This window comes from Erinaceus europaeus, chromosome 4 (assembly GCF_950295315.1).
Source record: "Erinaceus europaeus chromosome 4, mEriEur2.1, whole genome shotgun sequence".
NCBI classification, from domain to species: Eukaryota; Metazoa; Chordata; class Mammalia; order Eulipotyphla; family Erinaceidae; genus Erinaceus; species Erinaceus europaeus.
In genome coordinates, this window is record NC_080165.1 from 20,817,408 (window position 1) to 20,832,878 (window position 15,471).

A 15,471-nucleotide genomic window follows, 5' to 3' on the forward strand; every position below is an offset into this window, starting at 1 on the left:
TCTCTCAATAAAAAAAACTAATTCAATAAAAATGGGACTTGGGGCCTAATTTTTTTAACTGATGTAAGACTGATGTACAATATTATGCACTTGTAAGAGGGCAGCTTCATAAACAGAGCTCTGCCATCCAGTGGGACTCAAGCCGGTGGGGGGCACCTGCTGTGACCAACTGAGACAGCCCAGGACAGCGGGTGCTGGTGTGAGGCGGGGCAGGGGCGTGGGCGCTGAGCTCCGCGGCAACTCAGCCTCCCCAGTGGGGCTGCTCCTGAGCGTGGGCGGTCAGGCCGGCACCTGGACGCAGCCTGGAATGCGTGACTCACCTCCGCTCTGACTCTCTCCCTCTTCCTCTTCCTGTCTCCCTGCAGGCATGCTGCCCACTAGATGCCTTGCACATTGATACTCTGTACTCAGTAGTTAGACAAGTCACCTGAAAGGCCCTCTGCCTCTCAGCATCCTCTGGTGCAAGAATCTGAGGGTAGGGGTTTGCGAGAAGGGTGGGTGGAGGAGGAGGGCGCATCACAATCTCAGCCCTCCTTCCCCAATTCTGCAATTCCCTGATCTGGACGGCAGAGGGCGCCCAGCACATGTGGATGAGAGCTTCCCACTGCACAGCCATGTATGTGAGCCCCAGACCAACTGCCCCTTGCAGGGAGGGACCCTTGGCCCTAAGTCAAGTTTGGGAACGTGGAGGCGATGGGATGGGAACCTGGCTCCCTCAAGGACAGTCTCCAACTCTGCCTGATGGGAGGGGGTGGCGCACGCGCCCCAACTCTCTGGCTGTGGGACCCTAAACTAGTGGCACATCTCTCAGGGTTTCCCCAACACCGCCACCGCCACCGCCACCACCAAAGCCACCGCCATCACCATGGGTTTGGGCAGGTGAATTCCACGACCCAAGCCTTTAATGGGTACTTATTTGTGCAAGGGAGCCTCAGAGAGGGCTACATACAGGTCCTTGCCCTGGGTTGGACTGAGAGGAGGGGTGGTGACAGATGAGAAGGAATCCCAGAGAGAAGCCACAAGGGGCAGTGATGAGGGCCTGGGCTCAAGGGCTTTCCCCAGTGGGTGTGTGCTGCATGTATCCAAAGTCCCCTGCACAGTGGAAGCACATGCTTGGGATGTGCTCTTGCTAATATTATCCTCCTCATCATTACATGGTCAACGGTGGCCATCCTCTCCTGGACACAAACCGGCCGAGGCTCACTCGAGGAAGAAAATTATGCAAGTTGGGTGTTGATCTGGGAAGGCTTCTCAGAAGAAGTGTTAATGAAATATGGACTAAGTGGAAGCCTAGGCTTTCCAGGTAGTGAAACCAGAACATTGCAAGGCAGGGCATTTCTGGGGACTCCCTTACACCCCAACTGCACACCCGGGCAGGCAGGCCAAGAGAATGCAGATTTGAGGGCCTCTGGTGGGAGATGAACTGTATAAACAATAGCCCTACTGAAGTGAGGCCTAGTCCTCCCATACTGGCCCTGCAACCAATGCCCTGGGCCAGGAGCTGGGAAGCAGGCAGGCAGGCGGGCAGGAGCCAAGCAACAGGTGAGAGCAGGCTGGAAAACTGTTTTATTTTGGAGGGTGAAGGCAGCTAAGCCTGTTTGCTGGCTCTTCTACGACTCAGGCCTTCCCCGGGCCTACAAGTGTGGGCATCAAAGGCCCTTCCCCTGGTGCCCACAGAAAGCCACCTTTGGGGAGCCTGAGAGTCTGGCTCTGTGTACAGCTCAGCCTGGTAGGCTTTCTAACCAGGGTGATGGGAGAGAACACAGCCTCCAGACGAGTGTCCTCCTGGCCCAGTCTTCTGGCCTAGGCCCAGTGGCTGTGTGACCCCTGACAAGTGGCAGGTGCTCTCAGAACTGCATGTCCCAGGGGGCATGGGAGGAGCAGGGGCTCTGCCCCCTCCTCAGCAGCAGCATCCTCCAGTGTCATCAGACAGCCGTGGGCATCACCTCTTCTGCCCACAACCCACCAAGCTCCCTGTAAGAGGAAACCCACCTCCCACATGTCTCGGTGCAGGACATGCTCTTCCATTGCTGGTCCTAGGGGCAGGCTCCCAGACAGGCAGAGGAATCAGCTGCTGAGGCGAATATGCAGGGGCATGCAGGAAGAGGTGTCCTCCTCCTGGGACATAGTGCTGGGGGCTGCCGTGGGTGGATGGGAATGAGTTGTGTGGGGCCTGAGGGGAGGAGAGGAGAGTAACTGGGGTGGGGAGGAGGGTTGTTCCTGAAGGGCCAAGCTGAGTAGGCCCACATGGCCTTTGGCCATCTCTGTGGAGCTGCAGGACTTGGGGTTGAACTGAAGCAGAGCAGAAGAGCTGAGTCAAAGCAGGAAAGGCTCTGGGAAACTGGGGTGGGGGGGATGGGAGACTCTGGGCTGCCCCCTGCAGTTGGGGACAGATTTGGGAGACACACAGGGAGGCCAGACAAGCCAGTTCTTCTTCTAGCGTTTGCCCTTCTTCCGTAGCCAGTCAACAGCGTCAGGTTGAGCCTGATGTAAAGTTTCGAGACCTCCTTCGAATCTGGAGAGGTGGCAGTCGTTGACTATGTGGGTCATAGTCTGTCTGGAGCCGCAGCGGCAGTTCGGGTCATCTCTGGCTCCCCAGCGATGGAACATAGTGGCGCACCGGCCTGTTCGATAGCGATTGAGGAGGGCCCAATCATAACGTGCTAGGTCAAAGCTGGGTTGACGCTTGCAGGGGTCTGTGATGAGGTGTTTGTTCTTTACCTCAGCTGACTGCCAACTCTGTTTCCAAGAGTCTGGAACAGAGAAGTTCAGTGTAGGCATAGGGGACCAGATTGGGTGACGAGACGTCAAACGTTGGACAGGGTGGACTCGAAGAGCAGGACCAACAGCTTGAAAGCTGTCAGGAGCTTGTTGCTGGCTTTGAAAGTGACTGGGATCCATGTGGATTCAGTCGGCTAGGAAGGATCAGTTTCCCCAATGAATGGTTACTCACGGGATGCACCACGGGAAGGTTGATCCAATGCACCCCACAAGCCAGTAGGGACTGGACTGGACAAGAGAGGGTTGTGATGGGGAGGGCAGCCCCTGGACACCCAGTGAAGGTAGGAGAGTCAGGTACAGACTTGGAAGAGTGATGTAGGAAGGGTCTCACTGAGTCAGAGGGCCGCCAGGCCCTGCAGGAGACCTCTGCTCTGAAGTCAGCTGCAGGTGGCCCCCTCACCAGTCCCCTTCTGCACCCCCACATGTGTTCCTCTTCCCTCTCTCCCCTTTACCTTCCTTCCCCTCCCCACAGCCACCTTCCTAGGAGGAGGGCACACTGGCCAGCATGGGGTTCCCTGGACTCCCATGTGCTGGGTCTGATCCCAGCCTCCTAGTTGATGATTCTGGACCCCCCCACTGCCTCATTTTCCCAACATGCAGGGGGTCCCAACTCAGGACTCTTGTCCAGCAGTAAGGGCCCCAGCATCTTCAGGATGATTCAGTGAGACCCCAGCTCACTGATGGCACTAGGGTGTGTGGAGCGGGGGTGAGTGGGTGAGCTGCTCCTCCTGGAAGCCCTGGGCCTTGCCTAAGGCAGAAAGGAGCAACCCTGCAGAAGTCCTTGCCCCTCTGAGCCTCCCTGCTGCTCCTGGGCCTTTGTCACAGGTTCTTTGTCCGCAAGAGCACTATTTATAGAGCTCTCCCTTTAGACTCCCCTGTGGTGCCTCAGCCTCAGGAGAGCCTCAACATCGGTCCACAGAGGCCCTGGCTTTGCATCCAACCCTGCCCCCTGCCTGTCCAGGGCTGCCTCAGCCTGTCAAGGGGCATGTTCTTGGTCACCCAACACAGAGGACCCAGGAGGGAGGAGGAGGTGGAAGGTGCCAGCCTTTACTGAGTGAACCTCCTGGCCCAGCACTGCCCCACAAGGTAGGTGGACTTCCGACCATTTAACAGATGGGGGTGTGGAGGCTCACAATCGGTAAGTTTCCTAGAGTCACATGACCGGAAAGTGGCATCCCTGGACTTGTTGAGGATGAGAGAGGCCCCAGGAGCCAGCAGGAAGGCTCCCACAGAGGAGGATTAACTCTGTGACCTTTCAGTCTCTTTGATCCTTTAAAGCAGAAGCTTAGCTCTCAGCTCCTCCTTCCTCCTCTGAGGGCTTTTGCATTACATAAATCAGAGCCCAAAGAGGACCCAGCTTTGACTCAAAGAAATTATCTTTTAAAAATAAGATGTCTTTCTAAAAAAAATAATAACAATAATAAGACATACTCAATATGGAAAAAATGATGCTACAATGGTCTAGAAGAGGAAAATATATATATATTAGACCAAGAATTCTTCTGCCTGCTATCCTAGCCATGCCCAGGCATGTGCAGAATCCCTCAGCGCCCTGAATGGCATGGCTGCACTGTCACACACAGACAGTTCTGTGACCTGCTTTCCTCAACACCACAGGCAGATTTTCTGCACTTGTAACAGTCAGCACAGAGGAGGTTCAGCTGCAGTAACAAAGAGCTCCAAACCTCAGTGGCATCATTACACACAGTAGTGTGGGCTTGGCTGCAGGAAGTCCTCCTTGAAGGCAGGATGCTGGAGGGAAGGGGGTGGGTGAAAGGGGAGAACAGAGGCCTCTGATGCCACAGTGACTTGGGAATCCAGGCAGAGGAGGGAGATGCCCCCTTGACATTGGCTTCTGGGAACACGGTATGGGCATGGCACATCACTTCTGCCCACACCTCAGTGGACAAAGCACAATCCACACAGCCACCTAACTACAAGGGCACAAGACAGTGCCGCCTGCCCACTGAAAATGGAAGACAGAAATACTGGGTTTGCAGTAGGACCAGCTGTCCTCATTCTACCCATAGGTTTCCCGGGTTTGACAGTGAGGAAGTCCAGAGCCAGAGAGATAGCTTACTTGGTAGAGGTAAGCTTGAACCCTGGTACCACGGCACTGGGGGGAGACTCCAGTGATATATTGTCTTTCCTTCTCTGTCTCTGTCTGAATGGAAAAGTCTACCTATGAGTGATGAAATCACATATGTGCTAGATCCCACCTCCAGAAGAAAAAAGAAAGTGGGGGGAGGATAGACAGTGACTCACTGTACCAGGTCATGTATTCTCCCTGAGTTCCCCCTCCCTGCCCCCCCCAGGGGCCACATGCAGTCTATTAGGTGAGTCTCAGCTCACCTCCCCGACCCCCTACTGTTGGAGATTTGGGTTGTTTCCAGTTTCACACGTTTATAAATACCATGCCTGAAATAGCTTCAGCAACAGAGCCCCTGGCGGCGTGGTGGCTTCTCAGAGGGCAGCGGCTGACCACTTTGCAGCCTTCACATTTCAGAAGGTCTGGAGCAACACAGCTCTCCTTGTAGAACACGAGTCCGTGCCTGCTTGGACACACTCTGGGAGCCCCGAGAGTAGTGATGAAGGCTTAGTGCCAGAATCCTGCCCCCAGGCCTGGTCAGAGTGCAGACCACCAGGCCCTAGCCAGAGCACCCGGATCCAAAGGGCTGGGATCCAAGGGCTGGGATCATTTGCATTTTGAGCAAGTTCTTCGAGAGGCGGATGCCCTTGACCCTCCTGGCCTGGACACACACGTGGACATTCGCTGTCCTCCTCATGTTCACTGAACACCCCTGCACAACACCCCAACAGTGAGGTCCCACACAAGTGACCTCATACACCTCTCTTTGACTTTGTTTCACACTGTCCCTTTACTGGAAGGGGATATTTTTGGTGTGTTTTTTTTTTTTCTTTTCTTTTCTTTTCTTCTTCTTCTTCCCACTGTGGGGATCTGTGCAGCTCAGAGTCTGGAATTCTCTGGCTGGAAAGCATGTCATGAGAGTTCAGGTAAAGATAGCTACTCAGAGTCAATTAAACAGCTCCACGTTTTTAAAATATTTGTTCATTTGAACGGAACTACATTTATTAAAGTCTGCGTGCCTTTTGTGCCTCTGAGTAAGTATGTTTTTTCTTTCCCCCATGTGGTGCTTAAGCATTTATTTTCCCTTTTCAGTGTGAATCCTCTCCCAGCTTCTGCCTGACTACCTACTGCCTCCCCCTCCCTTCCCAACCCATTTGGGCTTGAGGGGGCAAAGATAACACCCCCATGTTTGCATCCAAAATCTTTCCAGGGCTGCTGCTCATCGTGCCACTGGGGTGAGTTTTCTGGCTTAGAGAGCAGTCAGATCCAGATCCACCTGCCTTTCCCATTTGTATTTCTGCTATCGCTTTGAAGGTGAGATTGTCTCCTTTCTCCAGAATGTGAAAAATAGAAAGAAATTGGATTTTGAACCATGGGATTTCATGCACTTTAACATGGGGCCAGGGGCTGGGGGCCAGAGGAATGGGGGGTCCTCTAGGCTCCCTCAAGCCTTCTAGTTATGATGGGGCAGACAGATAGTTAAGACAGAGATGGGGCAGAGTCAACAGCCAGCACCCCGAGCTCTGCCCCAACACCCATCTTGCCTGACTCCCACCTGCATGGGCCTCCAGCAAAGAAGCCACCAAACAGGCTGAGTGACTGGCCAGGGCCTGCTCAGATCATTCGGGTTTGCCAGTCCTAAGATTCTTTCTGTACCCAGGTCTCTGTCTCCTGGTCTGTGAAATGGGAGTACAAATGTCCACATCAGCTGAATGTTATCTGCTCTGGCCACAGTCACAGCCACAGCTTAATGGGGGGGGGGGGTCTGCCTCAATATACAGAGCTTCGGGGGGAGTGAATCCCATAGCCTTCCCTACCATTTGGAAGGCAAGTGACCAATGTCCCGTGCCCCGAGTCCCCAGATCTCTCTGGAAATGAGCTGCAGCCCTCAAGCCTGCAGGATTCCGGGCTTCTGAGCGTGACCCCACATGCTCAGTCTCAGCTCAGCTCATCAACCCCGAGCGGAAACAGCGCCCCCTGGCGCCTGCACCAGGCCAGGCCAGGCTCACCTCGGGAGCGCCGAGGTGGTGGTGGATGGTGGGGGGTGTGAGGTGCGGGTGGAGGGTGGGGAGCCAGGGTCGGGTGTAATTGGTACCCGCTCCCCAGCTCCCCACAGGTGGCGGTGCTAACCACTCAGAGCCTCCGCGGCAGATGCGGTGCGTCCCTCCCGCACCACCACCGCACTGCCTGGACCTGATTTCCATGAGAGTCAGCCTGGCAGCCAAAAAAAGGCCAGAGCCTCCGCCACCGCCCACCGGGGAAGCTCCCGCCGCCTGCCCACGGGAGTCTCCTTTTTGAAAGATTTCTTGAAACCGTGTGGGCGCGAAGCACCCGGGACACGGTTTTCAGCTTCAAAGGGGTGCGGGGAGGGGGGCGGGGAGGTAGAAATCCAGGCGCCAGTGTAGGCCAGACTCTGCTGTAGCAGGGGTGGGATCACCTTTTGCAAACCCACAGTGAACCTGCAGGTGCCCCACATTACAGTTAGGGAAACTGGGGCTCCAAGAGGTCTTGGGCATCAGCCCTGCTGGTTGATGGCTAGGCAGGAAAGCTACCCCAAAGGTCTCCTCCTCTGGATAGTCTACTGGGGAGGGAAGGGGGAATCAAGGGCAAGAGGCCAGGTCCCCCAAGAGAGCGAGGTCTGGGTTGAGAACAATCTGGAAAATCCTAGGCTTGCAGAAGGGAGCTGATTCCTCTAAGCTCAGCTGTGGCAATCAGAGGTGGGCAGACTCAGCGCCCCACCCATCCACTGTTTTGGTGTAACTGAAAGCTAAGCATGGGTTTTACATCCTTGACTATTAAGAAAAATATATTTCTATCAACAGAAGAATATCTCCTGACAAGTGAGCATTAGATGAGATTTGGGATTCAGTGCTCAGACACTCCGTTTGAGTAGAGTAAAGCCCACCCGTCCATCTCGGCGTGACGGCCGCTGCTCCTCTGCAGTCACAGAGCTCTGGCTCTGTGTTCTGGGCCCCCAGGCTGGAGACCTATCACTTCCCAGAAGAAGAGAGCTGTCTGTGCACTGATAAAGGGCAAGCTAGGCTATCTTGGACAAATGAGGGTGAAAAGACATGAGAGTGAAGTGCAAAGACCAGATGAGGGCTGGAGAGATAGCACAGTGATTGTACAAACAGACTTTCATGCTGGAGGTGCCCAAGATGGACTTGAAGCCAGAGTTGAGCAGGGCTTTGGTAAAATAAATAAATAAATAAATAACAAATAAAAATAAAAACAGGCAAGCACCTGCACGATTAATTTCCTCCACACACTGGAAATCTCTTTGGTTTCCTACTCACCCCCCAGCCACCCCTACCCCCCCCCATCACCACTACCCCACCCCCCGCCAACCACAGCACTTGAATCAAAGCACTTGGTGCATTTGAACTCAAAGTGTCCAACACTCAACCCTCTATCCTGCTTTCCCCACTCCATGCTCTCCCTCCTGCTGCCCCTCTGCACTGCCAGCCTCAGCCTGGAGGTGGTGTGGAGCCCCTGGTGCTTGTCCTGTTGTGCACCCAAGCTTTTCTGAACTCAAGCCTCAAGCTCAGTGGACCTGACATCTTACACACACACACACACACACACACACACACACACACACACACACACTCTTCAGGCTCTGCCTCTGAAGTCATCCCAGACCTCTCATCCACCTCTACTGCTCCAGTTTATGACTGGGTCCCAGCACCTATGGGAACCATTGTGAGCATGCGTGAGATGCTCAAGTCTGGAGCCTGAGCTGTGGCTACCATTTCTGTATCAGCCCAGCAATGAAGGAACATTCTTGATCTGTTACTCAAAGAACAAGGATGAAGGGAGGGAGGGAGGAGGTGAGAAGGCATCCACATAGGGTCTTGCCCCTCCCTTGCTCAGCAGCTCTCAGAAGCTCCCCAGGAGTCTAGGTCCTCAAGGCATTAAGCTCTGAGTGCAGTAACTCTGCTTCTCTCCCAGCCTCCTTACCTCCCCCAAGGCCATCCCTCTGCACCCTCCTCTCTCACCCCCACCTGTGCCAGGAGGGGGGGGGGGCTTCACCATCCCTGCAGGCCTCAGGCTTCAGGGACCCAGAGGCACAGTCCCTAAATGCCATAAGAATAGGCCATGAGGAGAGCGAGAAGGGAGGCTGGGCTGGAGTGGATCTGCCAGCACCTGACTAACACCTGCCGCAGGGGGGCTGCTGGGAGGCTGCAGGGCTGCTGCCTAAAGCTGCCAGCACACAGTAGACGCTCAGTAAAGGCTTCTATCAGTGTCCAGAGGGAATACTCAGAAATCCAGCTCCTTCCTCTCAATCAATCTCTCTCTCTCTCTCTCTCTCCTCACCCTGACAGTGCCTGCAGCCAGCAGCTGATGCAGTTGTGGACAGAATGACAATGAGGCCAGGACCTCTGAGAGCCCATCCAGGAGCCTGAGGCTGAGGCCCTGGCTCAGAATGAAGCCAGGACTGCACAGAGATGAGGGGAGCAGGGTGGGGCCAGGGGCAGAGAGGCCCAGTGGTTGAGGTAGGGATTCTGCACAGAAACAGGACAGGGGCTAGAAAGGAGAGGCCAGGGCTGCACTGGAACTAGGGAGGAGCAGGGCTGGACACAGGAGCCGTAGCAGTCAGGTTCTGGGGCAGAGTTGTCAGTGGAAGTAGGCAGGGCCGAGCACCTAGACAAGCCCCCTCCCCCAGGGCAAAGGCCTTCCTGGCCTGGGAAGACTGAGGAGCAGCTTGGATGGAGCCAGAACAAAGGAAGGAAGCCAAGAGGAGTGCATAAGCAGGGGCAAGAGGTTGGGCCATCATGCCAGGGTCCTGGGGACAGGCTCCCACCCAGCCAACCTCTTGGTGCTCCAATGAAAGGCATAGGGAGGGAGGTAAAAACCAGCCTATCTCCAGGCCCAGGGGAGAGGCAAGGGTGGGTTAAGACTTTGGAGACTAGAAAAATTCATGTTAAGTGAAATAAGTCAGAAACAGAAGGATGAATATGGGATGATCTCACTCTCAGGCAGAAGTTGAAAAACAAGATCAGAAGAGGAAACACAAGTAGAACCTCAACTGGAACTGGCGTATCGCACCAAAGTAAAAGACTCTGGGGGGCAAGGGGGAGAACACAGGTCCAAGAAGGATGACAGAGGACCTAGTGGGGTTGCATTATTATATGGAAAACTGAGAAATGTTATGCATGTACAAACTATTGTATTCACTGTTAAATGTAGAACATTAATTCCCCAATAAAGAAATTTAAAAAAAGACTTCAGAGACGAGCACCCCAAGATGCTGGCTGCCACCCTTGTCAGCATCACCACATCCAGGTGGGCTGAGGGTCTGGCCCCTCCCACCCACTTGCCTCCATCCAAGATGGTCCCCTCAGGGCACCAAGTCACCCCCAATCCCTACCCCTCCAGTCCTCAGACTCCCCAATCCTGACCTCCCTATACAGCAGCCAGCTCTCCCTCCAGCTCAAGGCTGGATGCCCCTGGATGACGTCTGGTGACCCTGGGGTGCAGCCTGAGCCACCTCCCCCCCACACACACACACACACAAGTGCTCAGTCATCTCAAGCATTAGGGGGCACTCCAGTGCCTGGGGGAACTCTGCCTCATAAATGTCACCCTCCCTACCCCCAGTCCCACGGGCAGCTAAGAACATCCACAGAACAGATACCCCTCGAGCTGAATGCCCTCCTGTCCGTGGGGCCCAGAGGCACCCTGGCACCCCCTGCCCCAGCCTCTCGCAGCCCCAGCCTCGAAGCCCCAGCCTGAGCCATCCAGCTTCAGAGGAAGGAAGGCCCATTGCTCATTCCCCTTGAGTCTCTGGCTCGGGCAATCAATGAGTCACCATGGCAACCAGATCTCCAATCAGAGGCAGGCGCTTCATGGCTGAGCCAGCTGCCACCACCCACCCACCCACTCAGGCCAGACTGAGTCTCTCACCTGGGGGGGGGGGGGGACAACAGGGAGGGGAGCTGGCATATTCTGCAGGCACCTGCCTGCCTGAATTCTCCAGACCCCCAAAGAGTACTTTCTTGAGGTGGGAGAGACCACTCCAGCATGGCCTCCTGGTTTCTGTGTTCCCACCTTCAGTACTCAGGATAGGCCTGGCGTGGGGAGTGACGAGCCCATTGGGCAATACAGGAAAACTGAGGCCCTCCTTCTTGGCTGGAGGAGGAGAAAGGGGAACAGGAAATGGGGTGAGGGCAGAGCAACTCTGGTTCCCATGCCAGCTTTACCTGCCCTGCCATTGAATCCAGGGCCCTTTAGCGCCAGGCCCCCTGTCACCACATGGGAGGTGCAGTGGCACTGGGGGAGGCTCCAGTGCTGCGGAGTCTCTCCCTTTATTTTTTTCCTTGTCTGAAAGAGAAAGTGACCCAGAGTGATGAAATGCCCCAAGCATGAGGCAGTGACTCTGGAAAACACACACGCCTATAAATCACAGCTGAGATATACAAAAAGTCAGTGATGCACTCCAGACACAGTGAGCAAGGGCAGGATTTGAACCCAGGTCTGTCAGATTCAGAGCTCACACTTCACAGTGCTCAGCAGTGATGCCACCAACAACACTCAGGGTTCCAGGAGGGAACTCAAAGGGGTTGTGGTGTACTGGAGGCTCCACCTGCTTCGGGCCATGGGGAGACTTCATGGAGGAAGGGGGAGGTGACTTTGGTCTTTAGGTGGGGCTCTCAGCAGCACACAGCGTCCCCTGCTGTCCCTTGCCTGGAAGTCCCCCATGACTGTGCCTTACCAGCTGGGACCCAGAGTGTCACCCAGAGCAGCCTGTAAAGTGGCTGGAAGGGAAGAAGCAGAACACCAGACTTACATGCAGAAGGCCCTGAGACACATCGCTGCTGCTACACAAGCCAGCAATGCTGTGTGTGTGTGTGTGTGTGTGTGTGTGTGTGTGTGTCTGCCTGCCTGCCTGCCTACTGGCATCCCCAGACCAGCCCAGTTCAGCAGGGTCGGTGGTCTCAGCCTCACCCAGCATGGCTCCAAGTTTTCTCTTCCCAGCCGGAATACCACCCCCTACCTAGCCTGTTACTTTACTAAGCACCTGCTAGTTACAAATGTCAGCCCTGCTGTCTCGCTGGGCTGGCCTTTCTCCCATTTAAGGATGAGGAGATGATGGCATGAAAGTGGATTTCTCAAGGTCACACAAGCAGAATCAAATAAATGAGAACTGTCAGAAGTAGAATTTGAACTCAGGAACTACGGCAAAGACTACCACATCCATGCAGTGTCCAAAGGAAGATGCAGCCCCTTCCAGGACTGTCTACCTCTCTCTGTTACCTGCCTCCAGGACATTGGGGGGCAGGATGGAGCAACTTGATTCCAATTAATATCATATTTCAACTTCCCTCTTCCCTCCTCCAGAAAACAAATTGATTCATCAAATTATACCTTTAATCCACTGTGGGGAAGGGGTGGAGTGAGCTCCCCCAGCCCCCCAGGAAGCAGACCTGATAATCAGCCCACCCTCCCATGTGCCTTCTTCTTGCTCTCGCCTCCCATGATTAAACACTAATTGCCGCCATGCTCTCCAATTGAGGACTTTAATTTCCCGAAACGAAAAGTACATTTCAATCAGTTCCTCTCCCCAGCCAGCCGCCCAGAGAAGGTCCAGACCAGAATAGTACTGCAGGAAGATAAGACCCCTTTCCTATTTCCCCGTTACCCCCCCCATCCTTCTCGGGTGTCCCCCCCACAGAGGGGAGGAGAGCCTGGGGGCACTTGGCATGTTGTGGAAGCACCCCAGACACTCCCATAATTGTGGGCTCAGAAAAATGAGACAAGACACCCCCTCCCATTAAAGACAGAGCCCAACACATACTAGGGTCAGGTCTCCCCAACACTAAGGTCAGGTGCAGGGACCTGAAGCCACAGGTAGGGCTTCAGTGGCCAATTTCTCTCTCTCTCTCTCTCACACACACACACACACACACACACACACACACACACACACACACACACACTGAACTGCCACCCCCATCCCACCCCCCCCACATCACAGTAGATCTCTGCATGAAAGGGGGTGGCTGCTCTGGGATCTGAGGGAGGAGGCTGTGCAGGAGAAGGGAAGCAGGCTTTCTGGGTGACAGGGTCCCCAAGAAGGTCCCCAGAAGGAAGGTGGGGAGGGGCTTCCCCCTTTGGTCCCCAGACACAGGTAAAGATGAGGATTGAATCACCCCAACTGGAGTCCAGTCCAAGAAGGGACTTTTTTAAGTTCTCCAAGTCACTCTGATACTCAACTGAACTTGAGGAGCTGCCAGGTTGTAACCACCAGGTTAATGCAGCCCCCTGAATTAGCAGATGGGAGTGAGGGCCCAGAGAAGGTGAGTATCCAGCTCAGGGTCTCACAGAAAGATAGAGGGCTAGGTCAGACATCAGTTAACAACAGCCCTTGGGGGTTAGGCATTTTGGAAAAGGTGGGGAAACAGAGTGTAAGACAGTGAGGGCTGTCTCGGGGTGCAGAGCTAAGAGCTCTTTCATGTCCTCTTGGGAACTCCACTCCTCCCTGCCCAGTGCTAGTGTAGACTAAGCAAGTTCACCTTCCAGCCCTCGGGAACTGGAGGTTCACTGGAGATGTCTACAGGGGTCACTTCCAGGCAGGGCAGTAGGAGACCTCAGCAGTAACACCAGCCTGGCCCAGGTTTCCTGAGTGTTAAGAGAACTTCTTAACACCCTCCCCGCCTGCCCTGCCTTGCAAAAATGCCAACCAAGTGCAGTCACTTGGGGGGGGGGGGGTCGTGGGAGGAAAGGACTGTTTAGCAGAGAAAAAAAAAACAGCTGGGGTTTGGCGGCGGGTATGGGGGGGGGCAGCGCTAGGAGCAGGCCGGCTGTGCCCCCAGACCCGCCGACTGCGCTCCAGCCTTAGCCTGTCAGAGCTCGGCAGGCGGCTTCATCACAGCTCTGCCACCGCAGGCCGCTCTGGGCACCAAGAGGGCAAGGAGGGTGGGGTCAACTGGCCTCCAAGATCAGGACCGCCCCTGCTCCAGGCTCCAGGTCGGGGGCACCATTGGGGGTCACGCCGCGGAGGTGTCCTGCAAAGCACACCCCAGAACATCCTAGCGTGCGAGGCTCGGTTACCTCGCCCCCTCGCTGCGCGCCCCTCTTCCCGTGCGCTAGACACACCGCCCCCATTTTGATGCCAAAGCCAGGGCTTCACAGCTCCAGGAGGACTTTTTTCAGACATGAGCTGGAGGGGCGGGAGGGGAGGAGGAGATAACACAGCCCTGGAGCATGCCATCGTGCGGTGGGGGCCCGGACTGGAACCTGGGGCGTATACGCGTGGCCAAGCAGGTGACTGTGCAGCTGAGCTGTCTCGCCTGCCGCTGGGCCCATTTCACAGATGCTCCCCGTTTCCAGACCTGCCTGGGAGGCAGAGGGCTGGGACAGTAAGGGAGGAGGTCGAGCATCCACCGCCCCCGTCCCTGTCCCCAGGAGAAGTGGAAGGGAGCGGAGGAGGACATCCGGGAAGGCGCCCCCGCCCCCAGCAGCCGGCACCGCCAACGCGGGGGCGGCGCCAGGAGACAGAGCGGCTCAGCTCCGCGCCAGGCAGCTCCCTGCCCGCACTCGCCTCCACCTCGCTCAGCGCCGCTGGCCCCTCCCCGGCTCGCGCCTCCGCTCCCCGTCCCTCCCGCGGGAAACCTCCCCTCCTCCTTCAGCCCTGCATTCCAGAAACTGATCCTCTGTGCCTTCTCCCCCACACCAGGCCCCCTCACTGGTCCCCTTAGTCACTGCTCACCTCTGCACGCCTGCTGCGCGGCCCTGGGCCAGAGTATTCCCCTCTCTGGGTCCCAGTGGGAACCCCCATCTGGAAGAAATTGGGGGGTTGGGGACCAAAGGAGCCGCCAAAGAAAGGGTTAAGGGCACCAGTTTGTTTGCTTCTTTCTCTGTGGTGTGTTTAGCTGTCTCTAGGCAGACAGGAATGAGGTCCTGGAAAATCCAGGGGAACTGGGGAGCCTGGTCACTTCTGGGGGGGGGGGGGAGATTAGAGGGGAGGACTGCACACACTGGCCTTTCAAACACTGAGACACAACTATGGCCCCGTGATACCAGGAAGCAGATGAAACCAAACACAAACATTCCACAAGCTGAAAGGCAGGAAGTCGGCTGGCAGCTGGAGGGACTGTGAAAACCACACTTGCACTACGTGGGGACAGAGGGACTTGCAGTGACCAAGCCCTTCTGTGATGGTTACTTGGGCTGACCAGTGCTAACCGTGTCTGCCCCCTCCCTCCTCCTTCCCTACACCCCTGCACAGCCTGTCTCCTTCCTAGGCCTCCTGTCAGACCCCAGGGTCCTTCTCACGGGGGATCACTCCTAGACCAGACCAAGTCCCCCCTATAACCTCAGATCTGTGGGTAAAGGGAGAATAGCTAAAAACAGGTGAGGATGGGTCCCAAGGATGCCCTTCTTCCTCTCATCACCCCTCTCCCAGACTGGAGCTCCAGTGTCCTCAGGCCACATGCAAGTCACAGCACTGCAAGTCTCACAGCACCCCGCTGGTCCCTGGCCTCCCTCTCCTCACTGACACCCCTTCCCAGTCTCTCCAGCCCTCCACTCCACCAGGTGAGTGAGCATGGGCCAAGAATGGCACCCAGTGATCCCAGAGCAGGAGATATGGAGGGCAG

At 55.7% G+C, this 15,471-nt stretch overlaps 1 long non-coding RNA gene across 1 annotated transcript; it reads right to left on the minus strand.

Moving 5' to 3' along the window:
- Positions 1 to 13,998: 13,998 nt before the first annotated feature.
- Positions 13,999 to 14,737, minus strand: LOC132538258 (uncharacterized). The gene is made up of 2 exons (XR_009549660.1): positions 14,583 to 14,737; positions 13,999 to 14,224 (listed from the first exon to the last, which is right to left on the minus strand). It is a non-coding gene; the product is annotated as an uncharacterized LOC132538258 (long non-coding RNA).
- Between the last annotated feature and the right edge of the window lie 734 nt (positions 14,738 to 15,471).